The sequence below is a fragment of the Struthio camelus genome, chromosome 25 (assembly GCF_040807025.1).
Source record: "Struthio camelus isolate bStrCam1 chromosome 25, bStrCam1.hap1, whole genome shotgun sequence".
NCBI classification, from domain to species: domain Eukaryota; kingdom Metazoa; phylum Chordata; class Aves; order Struthioniformes; family Struthionidae; genus Struthio; species Struthio camelus.
This window is the reverse complement of record NC_090966.1, coordinates 4,894,800-4,913,155: the sequence shown is the minus strand read 5'-3', so window position 1 is coordinate 4,913,155 and position 18,356 is coordinate 4,894,800.

Here is an 18,356-nt window from a genome sequence, read left to right as displayed (position 1 = left end):
TCGGTAGAAGTGAACAGTGGAATCAGGAGGGCACAGATATATTTCTAGTGGCATAGAAATGCTTTCTACTGCCATAATTATTCTGGTAAAAGAAGGTGAATAGGCCATGTTGGTTAGGGTGTGTTTACACCAGTGTTATGATAACCAGAGCAGTGATTATATGTACATGACTACACAGGTAAAAAATTCATACCCTTCAACTGACACAGGTGTCACAGCTCAAAACCATCAACCAGGTTGAGAAACAAATCCAACACTGGGTTAAATATGGGTACACTTTGCAGGTTTTGTTTTAGAGACTTGGAATATGTGACTCTAAGAAGAATGAGCCGGTTTGAAGACATTGCCCTTAATTAGAGCTTTGTAAATGCCTGATATTTTCAGTCTTTGGCAGTTCTAGGACTTTTTCCTGTGATTGTTTTGGGTTGACCCAAAGTGAATTTTGTGAGGGACTAAAAAGGAAAAAAAGGTGTCAAATGAAACTTTTATTTCAAGACAAAGATTTTGAGGAGCATCTCATTTCTAAATACGATCAAAATCAATCTTTTCATGACGTATGATTGTGGTTTGGGAAAAAAATTAAAAGACTTTTTATCAAAAAAAATCTTTAAATTATTGCTCCAACCAAAGTAATCATCTAGACTTACTATGAAACTCTTTGACTGTCCAGAATTTACAGTGATTCGTAAACAAGAAAAGTTTCAGACAAATCTTTTTGCTTCCTAGCAGAGCCCAGATCTCTGAAACGGGGCTTACAATGTTTGACCTGTTTTAACCTTTTTAGACAGGAAAAAATAGACCAATACAACCCCCTTCCCTAGCAGTCAACTTTCTCTGGCAAAGTTGAGTGGTATTTTAACACTTTGGCCCCTTTGACAATGCCAGGCTATAAGTTGCTGTGTGCTGACAGCCCCTATTGTGTCAGTCCAGGGTAATTTAGAATTTGATCCACAGCTTTTAAACTTTTTGGACTGACACATACTCTCTGAAGTAAGACACTGTCAATGCTCTTTGGAGGGAAGACAGGGGTGCTAAAAGGTTTCTGTCTCAGGCCATAGGGCACCAGGACACCTGGGTCCATTCTGAGCTGATTCTGACACTGCTATTTAGCCATCTCCTCAGCAATTGGGGCTATTTGAGGAATTGGGGTCAATTATAACCAGCCTTCACCTGTCTTGCTTCCACAGAGAACTGGAGCCAGATGGCAACCTGTAGTGCTGGCCTCTCCCTTTGTGTAATGCTCAGTGCATGTCATTCCTGCCGGACAAATGAACTTGGAGCTTACAGGGTTACAGACCAGCATTCAGTATTGAATACGAGAGAAGTGGAAGACGTAAAACAGAGACATTCATTCACCATCAGCAGGTTCCAGTTGCCTTAATGAATAATCTCCAAAGAAATCTACCTTATACAAATCATAAGATGCATACATTAATTCTAGCTAATTCCTTGTCTTCAACAGTATTCTTATCTCTCATTGATATAAGGGGCAGAGATACCATGGCATCACAGAGTACAGAGAAGTTAGCCTACCCCAAAGAGATCCAAGCTACAGTTCCCTCTACACCGTGCAGGCTGCAGAAAGGCTTGGGCGTAGGCTTAGGGTAGGAATTCTGGTCCAAGTCCATCATCTGTTTAATATCTGAAATACCAATAATCTCAGTGAATACTGGGACGCTGACCCCAAGCATCCCAAACTCCCTTCTGAGTTGTTTCTCCCCAAATTACAGAGTTGGTAAGTAAGTTCCAGTGATTCAGGCTGGAATTTCACGACCACTTTGTGATTAAATCTGCAGTAAATCCAGATGTGTCCAGCCTGCCGCTACTCAAAAAGGTTTTTCAAGAGCACAAGTGGTTTTAGGGCTTTGTAGATGAGATTTAGGCTCTTAAAAGCCATTTCTGCCTTCGCTAATCTCTCTAGCAGACTGCAACACAGTTGTGTGTTACCCACCAAATTCCCACGATGTCACCCTTTCCTTATTATTGGTCTAATTAATAATAATGTTTCACATTGCACTGGAGATCATGGTAAGACTGACCTGAGCCTGTTAGCCTCTCCGGAAACTCCTATCTGCTCCTCAGAGTGTCTTGATGTGTGGGGCACTGCATCACGGAACTGTTAATTTTTAGAAGGGTCTTACAAAAAAAGGACTGTGAGTTACAGCAGGACAAACAAATCCTACAGTGACAATGAAGGACTTGAAAGTCCAAAGTAAAAGTTCAGGCAATGCTTCTGGAGAATTACAAGAGCAGAGACCAGAGGGACCTGCAATTTTGGTGAGGCTGAAACATGCAGGGGGGAATTACATTGGGTGCCCTACTTTTGTTCTGAAAGCCATGAAATCTCTAGGGGAGGTAAAAATACTGGTGACCCTCCAGTTGGTAAAAAAACAGGATTGCTATAGACATTTGCATTCCTCTGCAGCGCGGGGTTGTGTGCAGACATTATCTCTATACACATTACCAGAAAAACTCCTTGCCACTGCCACTATCTTACCTTTTAGTTTCTCCTATTCTTTGTTATAGGATGTTTGAGTGCAGCTTGTCAGATATCAGTACACCAAAGGCTTCAGTTTTTTGCCAGTAATTTCAGTAGCACCAGAATTTCATGTGTGTCTGATTTTCTCCTGCCCTCTTGTGTTGTCATTGCACCCTTTGCAGATGTACTAAACCAGAGTGATGATGTTTGGCACATGGTATCTACTTTACACAGAATCATCAGCTCTTGGATTCACAAGCCTCTGCAGTGATTCAGCAGCAGATCACGCGCTCGCTGTTTCCTTCCAGAGTGATGTGCACAACAAACAAGCAAAGTAAGCGAAACTGGCCCAGCAAATAAAAAAGTATTCCCAGCTCAGGATCTGACCCACACTTTGATGGTGGCTGTGCAGTCCAGCCTTCCCCATGTCACTCTAGCCTAGCATCTCCCAAGCAGCCACTTTCTGTTGCACAAGAAGATGAGGTGGAGGAGCCAAAATTAGCACCTTCTTCCTTAGGTAATATCCCAGTTGCAGCGGCATTGTCTGACCCCATACAAAGAGGCTGTCGCTGGAGCTAGTTTTCAGTCAAAGAATGTGAGATGTGTTGCAACTGACACAGTTTGAAAAATGGAGGAAACCTCCTTTTCAGCTTCTCCACATAAGGCAACTTCTCCATGCCCTTGATCATGTTAGCCAGCCTTCTCTGGACTTTCTGTAACTCCACTATGCCATTCTTGAGACATAGTGACCAGAATTGCATATGGTACTCCAAACGTGGGCACATCAGTTTTTTATGTAGACACAAAATGACGCCTTCTCTATTGCCCGCGGTACCCTTCCAAGTGATAGTCAATTCTGTTGGCTTTTTTGGCAGCCACCATACATTAAGATGATAATTTCAGAGAATTGCCAATGATAACTCTCATGTCTCTTCACTGAGATGTATCTTCCAGGTCTGAGTTCAGCACAGTAGAGGCATGGTTTAGATCACTTTTTCCTAAATGTGTTATTGTCCTTTTATTTACACTGCAGATCATCTGCCAGTTCTTTGCTCACTCACTCAATTTTGTGAGTCCCTTCTGGGATTCTTTGCTATCGGTGCGGTGTTTGACTGCTCAAAAGAGCTTAGTATCATCTTCAAACTCTCTCTAAATAAAGCATTTTGTTTAGCAAGAAAAAATTTACCTTTTTATTCCATTCTCTTAGAAATTCTGAAGGTTTCTTGCCTTCATCCTCTGTAGGAAGACTTTTCTTTTTTTAATTTCAGTGTTCTCCATTAAATGAAAAAATGAAAAAAAAAAGGTTTTGCTGTGCTCTTCTTATAGCATCACGCCTTGATATGATTCAACAGAAACAGATTTGGGGGTGAAATTTTGTTTTGGAATTTTTCCATTTTTCTTGTCATGGCCCCATAGATCTGGAATGGGGAACAAAGGCATAAAAGTGAAAAGCCTGTGCTCTTTGGGTTGCTTCCCAGTGAACAATTTAATTTATGAACACAAAGCCAGTCCCTCTCTCCTTGACAGTGTCCAGACCTCACCAGGAATTGGAGGTGTAGTTAAAAAGTAATTGGATAAAACTACTCTATAGTCCCTGTGAGTGCCTTTGGCAAAGTGTTTCCTATGAACATGAATGAACTGAAGTCTGAAAAGTGAAGGAAAGCCAGAGGGGAATAAGCATTTCTGTGTTAGCTGGCAAACGCTGGAAACCAGCAGTTTAGGCTCTGATTCCCCCCATCTGTCAGGGATGCAGATAAAGCTAAGACAGCAATTTGGTCCTCTGTTGGAGGGAGGGTTACAATATTCGGATAGGGCAGTGAAAGCCATTTGTGCTCCTTTGTGCGAGATCAAGTCAAAAAGTTAAAAAGGTTGAAGTTAAAGGTAAAAAGTTAAAGGTTTCCACATCTGTGATGGAGTCAGAGCAGAGAGCAATGCGTTGGCAGGCGATTGCTACCAGGCAAACCCAGCTCCTTCCAGATAGGCCATAGCACATCTCGAGCAGAGAACATACCGGGGAAGACATTTATACTGATACATCGCAATTCCTGATCAAGAGAAAGAAATGGGTCTTCTCTGAGACCACTTTTCTTCAGCCCAGACATCAAACCAGTGGGACAGTCCAAGAGCCGTTTTCCTACCTGGGTTCCCAAGAGCACAGGTTTCACCATCTTTGTCTGTTGTCTCTCTGAAATCCGCAAGAAGCCACGTGAGGTTACAGCCAGCCTTAAGCACTTCGGAGGACTATTGCTTCTTCCTTAATTCCTTAGTGGATCTAAGTAGAGCAAACAAGCCTGGCATGGTCAGAAGAGCACAGCTTGCTGAAAGCTCCCTTACCAGATGCATCCTCACATGGCTGATAGGGTTCATACAAGGCCAAGGCTCAGCATCACCCGGACTAGAACCAGGAAAACCTTTCTCTGATGCAGCCCAAATGGGCCAGCCTCTGTCTCACAGCTCCTTCTTTGTCATCAGTATCAGGAATGAAGCTGATACATTCCCTTGCTGCTGGCAGCTCAGAGCATTTTGATTATGAAAATAAAGGAAATCGACTATGTCGACACTCTCAGCTTGTCTTAGGAATGTGGAGGATTTGCATGGTATATGTCAGGACTATGTCTTATAGATAGCAGGCACTGGATATACAAGCCTTGTGAATTTTTCTTTTGAGTTTCATGAGTTTTTCGTGTAAAAGATGGTGGGAATTGGTTCCAAAGGAATATGGGTGAGTTGGGAAGTTGCTGTTGTCTTTGAAGCCTTTTTACTCCTCCTGGGAGTGACTGGTTCCCCCAAGCATGAAGAAAACCAACTATGGAAACAGTCACCTCATCTAGAAAGCCTGCTGTCAGGGCCTTGAGTGCACTAATAGGTCTTAATGATGCTGGCCAGCTGCACCTGGGGTCTCCACCAACACCCTCTGCACATGGGCCCAGGAGCTCCATTTAAGCTCAGGCCTTGAGTTCTTAGTCCCTCCTGAGCTATGTTGTAGGTATGTCTGTTTCTAGCCTTATCCCTTGGGTGGACCTGAGAGCTATGCTGTACGTAGGTTGTCTCCTGGATGGACCCCCTCAGGCCTACATTGCAGACTTGTCTCTGGTCCCAGCTCCATCTCCACCTGCTGCTGACTGGATCTCCTTGGATGGACCCTGGACCTGACTGATTGCTTTGCCTTGTCCAGGACTGGTGATGGACCCTGTTAACAGCACCCTGCTCTACCTGATGTGTTGAGGATGCAGGACTGTGCCTGGGTTGGTGAGAGAGCTGCCTGTGTTGTGGTCACCCTTAGCTCCTGGCTTGTCCCCACTCATGGAGATGCCCTGCTCTTCTTCCTCCTCAACATACCTTTCAGCTGAATGGTGCTCAGTAATGAGGAGGAGTAATGTCACTGAAACTAGTGGAGTTATATCAATGCATAGTCAAAGAATTTGGCAGGGTAGTTCTGCAGCTCTGATGGGAAGAATTGCAAAGATCTGAATAAGCTACTGCTCCATAGAGGAGAGTTTCTCTGGAGGTGCTTCAGCTGCTGTTGGGGTTTGGGCAAAGAAGAAGAAACAAGGTTTCTGGGACTGAAGCAGTTAATAATAATAATGGTTTGGAGGACTATGCTAATCAGGATTACCTTCTGTTATGTGCTGCAGAAACACAGATGTTTCTGACTGAGTATCTTACCAATTTAAACAGATAAGAAAGACAAAAGGCAGGGAGAGGGAAATATATTCCTCACTTCTGCTTCTCATCTGTAAAAATCAAAGCACTTTGCAGAAACTGGCAGCAGTCTCACTACACGACTCATTGAAGAAACTGAATCAAAACATGTTCAAGACAATGTGTGGAGGATTACAGGTGATCAGACTACAGCAGTTGTTCCAGTTCTGCATTTGTAGTGGACTCAGTTACCATGGTTCATCTGATGAACAGTGACTCATTAAGCCATAACAAGATTATGTGCTAGCATCTATCCATACCCTTAAACATAGAGATTCTCACCTGAGACCCTTAATGTGATCTGCAAGTTTGGCGTGAGCTGGAGAGCCTTAGTAAACTGCCCTGAGCACAATCAGCCTCAGTGTCTGCACTTGCAGCCTGGATGTTGCCTGTGGGAGGAAGCCTGGGCTGAGCACCAGTGCTTGAGGAAAAGAGCTCTGGCAAGGGCTGGGCACTGCAGGTATCTGGTTACTCAGAGCCTTCCTGGAGGACAGGGAGCACGACTTGACCCTTGACTCTTCAGACTTATCTGGGCATGGTGACAGTGCTCAAGCCAGGCTATTGGCAGGGAATGCCCCATGTGCACAAGGGACACAGCTGAGCCAGGTGAGATAAAGCTTCTTTTATCTTGTTTGGGCAGTGTGGGAGGCTCTGAAAGAGCTTTGGCTGGAGGGGCGCTCTGGCAACCTCAGAGTTGCTGGGGAAATGCTGGTGGGCAGGCTGGGAGAAGCCAGCATCCTTGCCCTGCTGTACAGGGATAAGCAGCCAGTAGCAATGTGATGGTCGAGGTCTTCTGAAAACCTAGCTCTTAGTGTGCTCAGCTAACACGAGGCTTGCAGACTTGGCCCCCAGGCCCTCCCTCTTCTCTGGACCTTTCCTCTCAAGCTAGAGTTTGGCCCAAGCTGACTGGAGTGGACATCCGTTGCCCCAAGGAAACAACATCTCCCTCCAATAGACTCAGGTAAAATGTCCTGACCTATTGCTTAGTCATCTGTGTTTAGTGATAGGACAAACTCGGCCACAGCAGCTGCTGTTTCTTCCTATTGGACTACTAGATGCATGGTGGCTCTGGGGGCTTAGGAACCCTACTGAATTAAAACTGTATTGCTACCAATATCCTTTCACTGATGTCCCAACCTGCCTGGTCTGGGATTATATGCTACGCTTTCTTCTGTGACCCTCATCTTGTGAAGGAACCCAATTCTCTATCTGAGATCAGTGCCACCACTGCCTGGACACACTGAGTCATGGTTGTGGTAGCTCTGAAGTGTGCAGGCAGGTCCCTGTCCATGCTAGAAATTCATATAGGGAAGAGGGCAACAGGAAACAGGCCACATGAACTATTCCAGTGGGCTGGCCACCCCTGACCTGGACCACAGAGTACATTTCTATTTGCTGGAGTGTACAGGTGGGTAACCAAGACTTTGCAGCAGTTCTTTCTGCCCCTGAGTTCCCCACTGCATGAAGCCCACTGGTAATCCCCACTTTAATTAGCACAGGGGAGCACCGGAACTGAGAGCAGGTGTCTGCAGGGCTTGAACTTACCCAGCCAACTGTGTTGTACACAGCTGTGCCTTCTGCTGCATCCCATGTGACTAGGTACAGGCACTGCAGGGTCCCTTGGCTTGGCCTGTGGTGCTCTCACTGGCTGGTGTTAGCCAGTGCTGCTCTCAAGATGGCACAGTGGGTGGCAGCTAGGAAGCTTCCAGGCTTTGCTGGGGGAAGGCTCAGAGCCAGCCTCATGGTTTCGGTGAATGAGCAGATGAAAAGCAAAGGCAGAGACACAGATGAAGTTCACCCTTATAAACTTCTCATCGTTGCCAGGGCTTATGGAAACAATCTAGTACCCTGGACACTCCCTATGGTTGTCCTAGAGCTGCTACCCACCAGTGTGGTGCCTCCATGTGGTAGCAGAAGTTCTTCCGATGCCCTTGACAGCTAAGCCAACTTCAAAACAAGGGGTCATGGGCCTGTATCCCCAGGTCTTTCTGCTGGCAATAGCAACTGCTGCCGTTGCCTCTGTTGGACCCTATCTTTGAACTCAGGCAAGTGCCACTGGAACAGCAGCTCTTGCACAATTCGCCTTCCAGCTTCTCTTTGCAAACAGTGCCAGAAATGCTTTTGCTAAGTGAAAGCGAAGACTGATGTCATCCCAAGTCTCTGTGAGCCAGGGAACTAAGCAAAGGCCTAAAGTGCCTCTATCTTAATCCAGCTGTGGTTGTTCCTGCTTTCAAGCCCTTATTACCTGCCTAATTCTGTGCTAGGATATTGCCCAAACATCTAAGGAGATGCAAGCTGGCAATTTCGATGTACTCCTAAACATCTCCAGCAAAACACCCGCTGGTGCCAAGCCCTTGGCTCCTGGCTCCTTAACCTGTTTCTACTAAGTACGGAGATTTCCAGGGCGAGTCTGACTTGGCCCTGCAGGAGGCATCTTTTATCCTGCCAAGGCTTAGGCTGGAGTGAGCTGCTCCTGAGCTGTCACTCAGGGAGCAGGAATGCAGGCGAGGCTGCCCTGTGGTTAGAAGGACTCCACCCCAGAGACAGAGGTAGGCGCCCAGGTACCAACACTGGGAGACTTGGGGCGCATCCAGGGTTGCTGATGACAGGCACTGATCTGTTTCTTAACCCTTTGCCTGCCTGCCTTTGGCTTCCTTCTTTCTCTAAAAATATCTAGACAGTGTTCATATCTCGCTTTTGCCTTGTGCTGGGGAGGTGGTTGGTATGGGAGCAGCTCTTAAATGGGAGATCTTTGATGGAAAGCCAGCAGTTAGCAGGGATTCAGTCTTCTCTCTACTCTGCTTCCTGGTTCTAGGAGATGTTTCTCAGCTGGAGTTGGAGATTTATGGTTAGAGGAAAGGGTCCCTGTCCTAATGTTGTCCTGGAAGGCTAAAGGGCACTAAAGTCAGGAAGGAATAAGGGAAGAGTGAATCTGCTTTTTCTCTCCCTCCTCTACGTTTTTGGGGTCTTGGGTTGTATATTGATTGTTCTGCTGAGGTATTTTTGGAAGGCAAGAGGCTCTGAGTCAAAACAGGGACAGCTAACCTAGGAGTACTGCACTCTGATAGCATTAATTGTCCATGAGGTGGACAAACCCAAATCATACTTTCCTCATTGATGAGAATCTGACCCAGAAGTCTTGGACAGTCTGACAATATAAATGTTTCCCTGCATCATAACCCAAGCTTCATTTACATCCTGCTTGTGATGGCAACATTCCACTGGTGTCCAGGTGCTTATACAGCCCCACAGAAAAAATGTTGGTGAGTAAGGCTGGAGCAGGAGTGAACAGCCTGGCTCATGGCATGCACCTCTGGATACTGGACATGAATCCCAGTTTAATGCCAGGGTCTGCTTCAGAGATGTTTTGTGTATTTTCGTGTGTGTGTGTGTTGCTCCTGTTTCTGAGCCTCAGTTCTGTCTATAAAACAGGCATGACTTTTGTTCTCCCTACTTAGAGGAGGTATCCGGTACAAGGCTTCAGCTGGGGCCCAGTGACTCTGCTGGTATCATAATGCCCCACTGGTTTTTTTGGCGTTTTTTTTTTATTTAACTAGTGATGTAACTTTTATGTGTGCGAGCATGTGGAAGGATAAACCTCACAAGTCTCTCCATAAAGCAAAGCAAAACAGGCCAGGCTTTCTGCTCACTCTTTCCCCTGTGGATCCTGAGTATCGTGAGAGTTGAGCTCAAGACTTTGGCCTGTCTTTCTGTTTGTTCTCCTTATATGTTTGCTTAAGGCATCCATCACTGCCATATCTAAATCCTTACAATATGCTTAAAGGATTGTCATATGTCTTTGGAGCGTCTTATGTATGGTGCAGTCTGAGGTGATGAGTCCCCTGCCAAGGCCACGGCTGTGGTAGCCCTTCCCAGGCATGCTAAATACATTTAAAAGCACATCATGGACCCCTTAAGGAAAGGGTACAGATCTTGCTTGTTTCTCTCCCCTGTTCCAGATTCACAAGTTGTGTACCTAAATGGGCTTGTTCTCTGCCTTATACCTGCTGTTGGTACTGCCATGCTGAAGAGGTAGCACATCAGTTCACCTCCCTGTAGGCTGTGAAACTGCTTCCACTTGTGTTTATGGAGCATTTTGCAGTCTGCAGCAGGAAAGTGACACAGACGAGGGGAAATTGTTATGCAGTGACCTGTAGCCATATGTTTTGGAGGTTGTTGCTAGCAGGGGACTGCGGTGTGTCTTTGCCTGGTGCTGAATTCCAAAATGCTCTTAAGTTTTGTCTTCCCCCTCACAGCAAATCATTAGTCAAAGTAAGGAATGTCTGTAGCCCAGTTAGAAAAGCCAGCATAATGCACTGCTGTCTCCAACTTTGGGTTCTGCAAGTGGAGTGACCGATGGAGAATCTCTGACCTTGAAGACAGTGTGAGTAACTAGGGAATTGGCATTTTACTCTAGTTTGCAAGCAAATTCTCAAAGACCCACACCCACCTTGCTGACCTTTCCTGGCCTCCACCACTCAAGGGCCAATGTCCACAGGTCAAGCAAGTGCCTGGAGACAAAGGGGATTTTACCCCTTTACATATAGTGGTATCAGAGCTATCAGACTTCAGCAAATGTGTGGTGCCAGGGGACTGGGGCCAGTCTGTGGAGTTGACAATGCTGTCTTGGTTTAGAAGGGCACTGTGAGCCAAGCTGTCCTGTTCCTGCTGCTCTCCATTACATGGGAATGGTAGGGTGACCCTGACTCCCGGCCTTTTGGCCAGTTCTGGTAGGTGTTATCTGTGTAACTTAAAGCGTAACCTGCTCCGTGGGCTCAGCCACAAACCCTCGGCCCTGGACATGGCAATGTCATTTCTCGCTGCAACACGCTTCTGCTGACACAGCTTGACGTCACGGGGGCACTGTGATCTGTTGGGCACAGCCATGGATGAATACTCTGCCCTTTGCTGGAAGCATTATGTCAGCCAGAGCCCTGCCAATGCTACCAGGGCAGCAAAGCCTGCATTCACACCAGCAGCACCTTTAAGTTTGCTTGGTGCTGACTCACCACTCTGAGAGCTGCCTGATGATTTGTGCTGTTACAGTTCAGGTTTGTGTTTTATTCTTGTGACCTGGAAGCTCCACCAAGTGCTTAGTCCTGAGTTTGGCTAGAGGATGGAGCAAGGGCAGCTGAGTTTGCGCAACAGGATCTCTTTAACTCATTTGTGGTTCTGTGGGCAGGAGTTTTTCTTGGGCTTGGTGACTCCCTGCTTGGGAAAGATAGCCTTCTGGCATCGCTTGCTTGATGGTGATTTGATCATAGAAGACACTTTGTGGCTGATTCTCCTGGGTACAGTGCCTGGACAGCATCTGTGAGCAGAGTTATCTCCGTGCCACTGCACGTAACACCAGAGCCAGTCCCACTACTGGTCCTCCTCTGAGGCCCTGGCTTACAAGTCTGAGGCCTGTCTCAGGGATCCTTGTTCTTCTTTACTAAAGTTCAGGCTGAGTCAAGCAGAACCGGAGGAGCACAGATCTCCAGGGGTCATTAATTCACATCAAAGGGCTCTCCGGAGAGCCCTGAATGTATCAATAGGGACTCAGACTCTGCATGGCAAAGAGCCTTTTCTGTTCTCAGCCAGACTCTGTTCTGTCCCTTGGCTTGGAGCTGTGTCCTTGTCAACAGCTACTGTGGCTAGCTCCTGGTCAGTGAGTCAGATAGTGGTTCCATCTCCCTGCTAGGACCTGCCGCTGTGAGGGTCCCAGTGCCTCTGACTCCCACTGCACTTCATGGGGTGTCTTTGTTCTTTTCAGAGAATCACAATGAGCTCTTGCTCCTCTCCACACTCTTTCATTTCTTTCCATTTCTTTTCTCTTTGTTTCAAGAACAAGCAGACTATTGATTCCAGGGGCAACTGGCTTCAGACCACCTACAAACTAGGCATCTGCAGGACTGACCACATCTCATCAGCCTGCTTTTGCTGTCAAGAAAAGCACCATAAGGGCACTGTGGGCATCCTCTCCTCTGACTGCCTCGCACCCTGCAGAGGCCGAACACCAACCACAGCCTTACAAGGCTCCTGGGATGGCAAGAGAAGTAATTAAGACATCAGTGGTTCTCTTCCAGTAGGATTTACTGGCTTTTGTTTATTTGCGGGGGGGGGGTGGGGGTGCCCTGAAGAAGGTTCAGCTGGTTCTTTATTTGCCCTGCCTTGCCTTGCACTGGCAGGCCCACTCCATGCAGTGGGGTCTTCTGCAGGGATCTTGAGCTCCCCCAGGTCTGGGGGCCACTCTTGCACTGTTTGGTCCTGTGCGTGATCTAGCCCAGCCTCTTGAGGCTCAGCCGTCCCTTTGCCCAGTGGTGCTTTCAGGACCCTGATGACTGCAGTCACTTGCATATAGAGGTCCCTCCTTTTTATTAATGCTCAGAAGTAGGGGAATGGGGTGTTTGACCTTGAGTATGAGGATTTTGTGCCTTCATGTGTGGGATGTGTGGACATAGCAGCCTGCTTGGGGATCATTGTGTGGTGTAGAATTGTCTTGCATCTAGTTAGAGACTCATTTCTCCCCTTCTTGCCTGTCACTCATTCCTCTCTTCCCCTTCTGCCTTCAGAAACTACACTCAGCCCAGGTAGTACAGTGAGAGCTGGCTCTGATGCTAGTTTTCTTAGTCATTTTAGGCCCTGTAGTGCTGAGCCTTATCTTAGGCTAAAGCAAGCCAGGGTTTGCACAGTGGGCCAAGCAAAGCTTACCAGCAAGCCCCTCTCCGGAGATGGTCCTGGCATTAGAGTTCACATTGAAGAGACAAGTGAGTCAAGAGTGGGTAACCCTTTCAGCAGTTTGAGAAATTCAGATGTAGACAGAGACCTGCATCAGGAAGTTATCATCAGATCCAGGACTTGCACCTGTATAGTACCTGTATTCCCTGGGAATTGACCATAAGGTCACTTTTTTCTCCTGCTGCCGTCACTGGATGACCCCTCATATGTGAAAAGGGGTCACTGGGAATGCAAGTGTGCTGCAAATGAATTTAGTGGCGTATAATATTGCAATGTGGTCAGAATATTTTTGCAGAGTGCAAGTAACTAAGGTTTGGCTATGACTGCCTTGCACACAAGAACATGCACTTTGTAAACTTGGAAAGTATTTTATTTTTCCTTGAGTGGTGTCATGACCTGGCATTATTTAAAACTGATTTTGTATCTATGATTGTTATTGCTTGTACAGTATTACAGGCAATTATCTTCCAATAATTATTATGATGAATAATTCCAGAAAGTTTATTTAATAAACATATTTGGAAAGCTAAATACTAAGGATAAGATTCAGCCCAAAGGCTTGGGTTCTGTTTCTAGCTTTGCCACTGATCTACTCTATGGCTGTGGCACTTAACACACGTGGCTTTTGAACAGAACTTGACTTAAGGGGGAAGGACTTTTACTTTCCATCATTAAATAAGCCAAAATTACACCGGTAGTGTTGAAAGAAACAATAATGCGTGAACAGTGTATTATTAGGGTGGTGGAGCACGTGGAGCTTCCCAAAGGGTCAGTTTTACGGTGTTAGTTTCCTCTTTATAGTAATCTGACATTGTAAACACAACTCAAAGTCACTTATCACTCCAAAAACTCAATTACATCTCTTCCTTTTCAAAGGTCCCAGTCTAGCAGAGCACTTTCAGCATGAGCTTTTACTCATTCTTAAAATCTGTGGAACTTTGAATGGGGACCTATTTGTATGTTTGAAGCTGGGCGGAGAGCTTGTCTGACAAAATCAGGGATGGAACAGTCACCAGAAAATTGATAGACCTGCCTGGAAATGCCTTTAACCCTTATTTATTGTAGGGCTTGTGGTTTGAAGAGCCTCAAGTCTTATCTTGACTGCTTGGTCCCCACTGAAATTAGAAGTGTGGAGAAACCACCCAGCTATCTGTACGGGCTCTGACAAACAAGCCCGGAGGAAAGGGGTTCACTCTAGGCCTGCTGTGTAAATTAAAATTAGGTTTAGAGCTATAGTTTATGCTTGCTCTTGCAATGGTTGCAATGGGAAAAGGGAAAGAATGCACAAGTGGTGTCTTCAAAGCCCGTGTTAATATGTCAGCTTGGGCTTACATGGTACTGCTTGCTGTGACTCCTGTGGGTGTGGAGTCCTAGTTATTTCACAGGGTCTGATTACAATTTCATTGACACAGGAATAAGCAGGATGAAAATAATGGCATTGCAGCAACTGGAGAGTGAAGCCAGGCTTGCTGTAAAAAGCTCTCGTGACTGTAGGCTGCTTGAGGACCAAGGTGCCATAACAGTGCTGAACCTCAGTTTGGGCTGTGCTGAGTGGGGACACATGGGACTCCTTTCCATATTAATGCAGAAAAGGAAACTGAGGAACAAGAAGTCTTGTGTAAGATTGGCAGCTTCACCACCAGTTGTGCAATAACATGCAGGTCGCAGACTCCAGTCTTTCTCAAGACAGGTTGCTCATGTGTTGTGGAGGGAGCCCAATTTTGTTTGTCACCCAAATCTATGGGAGCGGGAGGAAAGAGCGACTTCTCAGCGAGAAGCAGCAAGAGGAACGATCCTTGTCTAGGAATGCATGAGGATTCACAAGACCTAGGGGTTGAATACATCCCCATCTCCAGAGGCATGAGGAGACCAGAATAGCTTATAGTATTTTGTGGGGCCAACTATGCCAGCATAGCTTTTTGTTTGTCTGTTTGTAGACCATGAGCAAAATTCCCTGGGCTTTGCTGCCCTTGTGCTTGGGAACAGCAAAGCAGAGCAAAACCACTAATTCCAAAGTACGAGGCCTTACTATGGTAGGGTGGGTGTGCGTGCATGCATGTGTGTGTAATCTCTTCCTTATTAGTGAAAGACATGAGATACCTGGGACAAGTGACAGCACTATAAGCTCACAGCCTCCCTACTGGTGCCGCATGTGGCTTGCTCCTTCAGTGTCCAGCCTGTATTGAATCCAGGCACTTTCTTCCCCAAGCATCTCGGAGCCCTCCTGGTGTTATAGGAGTCTAGAAATTGCTGCAAAATAGCTGTTTTCTCTCCTTTTGGACCTGAGGAGAGGAAGGAGGCTTGGAGCAGCACAGCTCCCTTGTGGTGGCCTCCTAGGGTGGGGCAGGTTTTAACAGCATGCCAGAATGTGGCTCTCCTTGGACATGTTTGATTTCCCATCCTCTCAGCACAGGGAGCGCTTGAATCCCCTTTAGCAGTTGGGCACAGAAGGGGGAAGATCATTAACATACAAAGGGCTCCTCTTTCAACACCAGGATTGCAAACTTTCATGATTTTAGCTCTGTCTCATCACATTTGTTCTGTGGTGTTGGATTTTTTTCTTTTCTTTTAAAGTCCTAATTCTTGGAATTGGGTGAACACATCAAAATCTCAGCTTTTGTTAAAAGCTCTTACTATGCGTGGTTGCAGATGAAAATCATAGCTTCTAAAGACACCGAAGTGATTATCTGACATAAACATTGCGTGCTCTTAGCTTACCTCTGAATTCAGTATTCAAGCAAATGTCTGAAGGGAACAGGAGCAGAGGAAAGTGGCTGTTTCTGACTGGGGCTGGCAGACTTGAATGGTGCCTGGTTCCTTTGCTTGTTTGCAACAGAGCATTACTACTTCAGCTGCATGGGTGGAAACAGAAAATGCTACATCTACTTTTTCTACTTCTTGTCTACCTACCTTCTTTTTCTTTCCCACTCCCATCTCACTGAATTAGGTTCAAGCTTCCTGTCTCCTGTGCTGGGAACAAAGGCGAGGCCCAGACTGGTTTGGGGAATTCTGCCTTTATTTATGCAGGGCAAATGCTTTGCTGGGCATAATATCAGTCTCCTTGGCTGTGTCCTGATCTCTTGGGTGGGATTTAGCTCTGTGCAATAGCGAACTTGGGGAGCTGGGCTTCCCCTCCTGCTGACATAGGGACAGCTGGGCTGAAGGTCCTAATATGGACCCATTTCACCCTTCTAGTGAAGATGCGACCCACTTAAGATCAGGTGTTTTGTGGGCATGGCCAAAGCTATTCAGGTTAAACATCTTCATTGGTCCTTAAGGTGGTTCTGACCATGGGCCTCAGGGGAAATAGGTCAGGTACTTTGATCTGTGTCACTGTGTTGGCTTAAAACATTCCTAAATGCAATCCGTGAAGAGATGCCAGAGTGCTGACCCATCACCTACCACTACTGCAGGCTTCTCCTTCAGACATGTTGTGCTCTTCATTGACAAAAACAATGCTGGAGCTCTTTGGCACAGAGGCACAAAAGGAGAAAAATGATGGTGCTTCCCCCATAACATTCATCTGCAGTCCTGTGAGCCTGACTCACCTTTTCAGGAATCTGGTTTAATCGTCTATGTAGCTTCTGGAGGGACAGGCAGGAGACAGCATGAAAGCATAACGCCTTTGAAAAGTATTGCCTTTAAAGCATTTGCCTTCTAGGGGATCCTGTAGTAGTTGCTGCAGGGCTCTAATGGTAAACAAGACCAAAGTTTGTTCAGATTCTCTGTGGTTTTGCCTCTCACTGTGCTGTTGAGAGCCTGGCAATGTCTGGTGTCTCTGAAAGTGCTTTGGTTCGTGGCGTCATGGGAATTGTAAGATTATGTGAGAATCTCCAGCTGTAGTATTTTTTCTAAGTAAATTTTAGCCTCTGTGGAGAAGAAAAGGGATTGGTTTAATACTCTTCTTTATCATGCCTACTCTTTGATATGTTCCTTGCATCCAAAACTGGTGTTAATGGTCAGTTGAAAATGACTATTTTGCACATAGTCCAAAAAGTGTGATTTAGTTGAAAACAACAAAATGTAGTTTTCTCAACATTTTGTTAAATGGAAGCCAAATATTCTGTTACCAGTAGTTGCTGTCTCTCTGCTGTCCCCCCTCTCCTCTGTTTCCGTCTCTGCTACCACTGCTACTAATGACAAAATTGAAACTGAAAAGAGGTGAAAGTTGGAATTGGAATTTTGGTTTTGTTTTTGCTTTTTAAATCAGAAATTTCAATTAAAACACTGGTAATTTTTCTTTCTGTTTTTTCTTAACCCAAGGTTTCAAGCCAAAAAAATCCAGCTGGTGCCACCTTAGTTAAACACATGGTGTCCTTCTCCAACTTTTGGGTACAGATGAGTCTTGTGGTTCTCCTCTCCTCCCACATGGACTTGCAGAGCTTGTGCTGCCCCATGTCTCCACACAGGGTCTCCCTAGCCTTGGACAAATCAGCCACTGGAGAGACATTAATTAGGCAGTCTCAATTTAGACCTGATGCTTTGGCCTTGGTTCTGCCTTCTCTGTAGTCAGTGGACACTTTACCATCAGTTATATTGAGAAGGGGATTACATGTTTAATAAACTATGCAGAAACCCAGTGGTTTTCCAATGTACAGGCTTGCTCATATGTAAAAGTTTTTTACCATGGCAAGGGAAGTAAGAGAATCATGCAAACCAATTTTTGCCATGGTGGCATAGAAATGCATTTGAAGACAAGTGCCGGTGCTGTAGCTAGGACTCTCAACCAAGGAGAAACATTTCAGGTCTCAGTTCCCATTTAGGAACCCAGCAAACGCATCTTTTCAGTGGGAGCTCCAGATTCTTCCAAAGCACTTGGGATGCAGGTCAAAACTCAGCTGTCTAGAAAATCTAGCCACTTTGGGGACATAAATGGGAGCTGAGCTGCTTTAAGCTCTAGCCCCAGGACTGGAGGGGAGACAGATGGGGACAGCAAAGGGACCATGTAAAGGAGGGTAAATCTCAATGCAGTTTGTCATTCCCTTGTTGGGAGGAGTGGAGGAGACTAAATGAACTCTTCGAAGGGATCAGCACCATGTGTACCTCTTTGGGAGCGGGAAATGTGCTTCTAATTTTTCTTGCTTGCTGTGTGCCAAATGGATCTGTTTCCCATTGACTCTTGACCCTTCGGATGAGAGGGGGGGAAAAAACAAAAGAGAAATAGCTGGCCAAAACTAGTGCTGTTGAGGTCTATGGCAAAAATCCCACCAGCTTTGAGGGGACCATGGTTCAACCTAGACAAAGAAGAAAGACACTCTGAGCCAGAACAGTAAAAAAAAAAAATCTCTTGCCTTGGTTTGGGGCACAGGCAGGCCTGAAAGACATTGCACCCGTGGTTTATCACAATATTGGATCAGGCGCACCTAGAACTGCTGTCTTGGAAACAATGGATAAAATCTTCTCCCTTTCTGAAAGTGGAAAATTCTGTTCAGTTGTTTCAGGACGCATGTGCAGT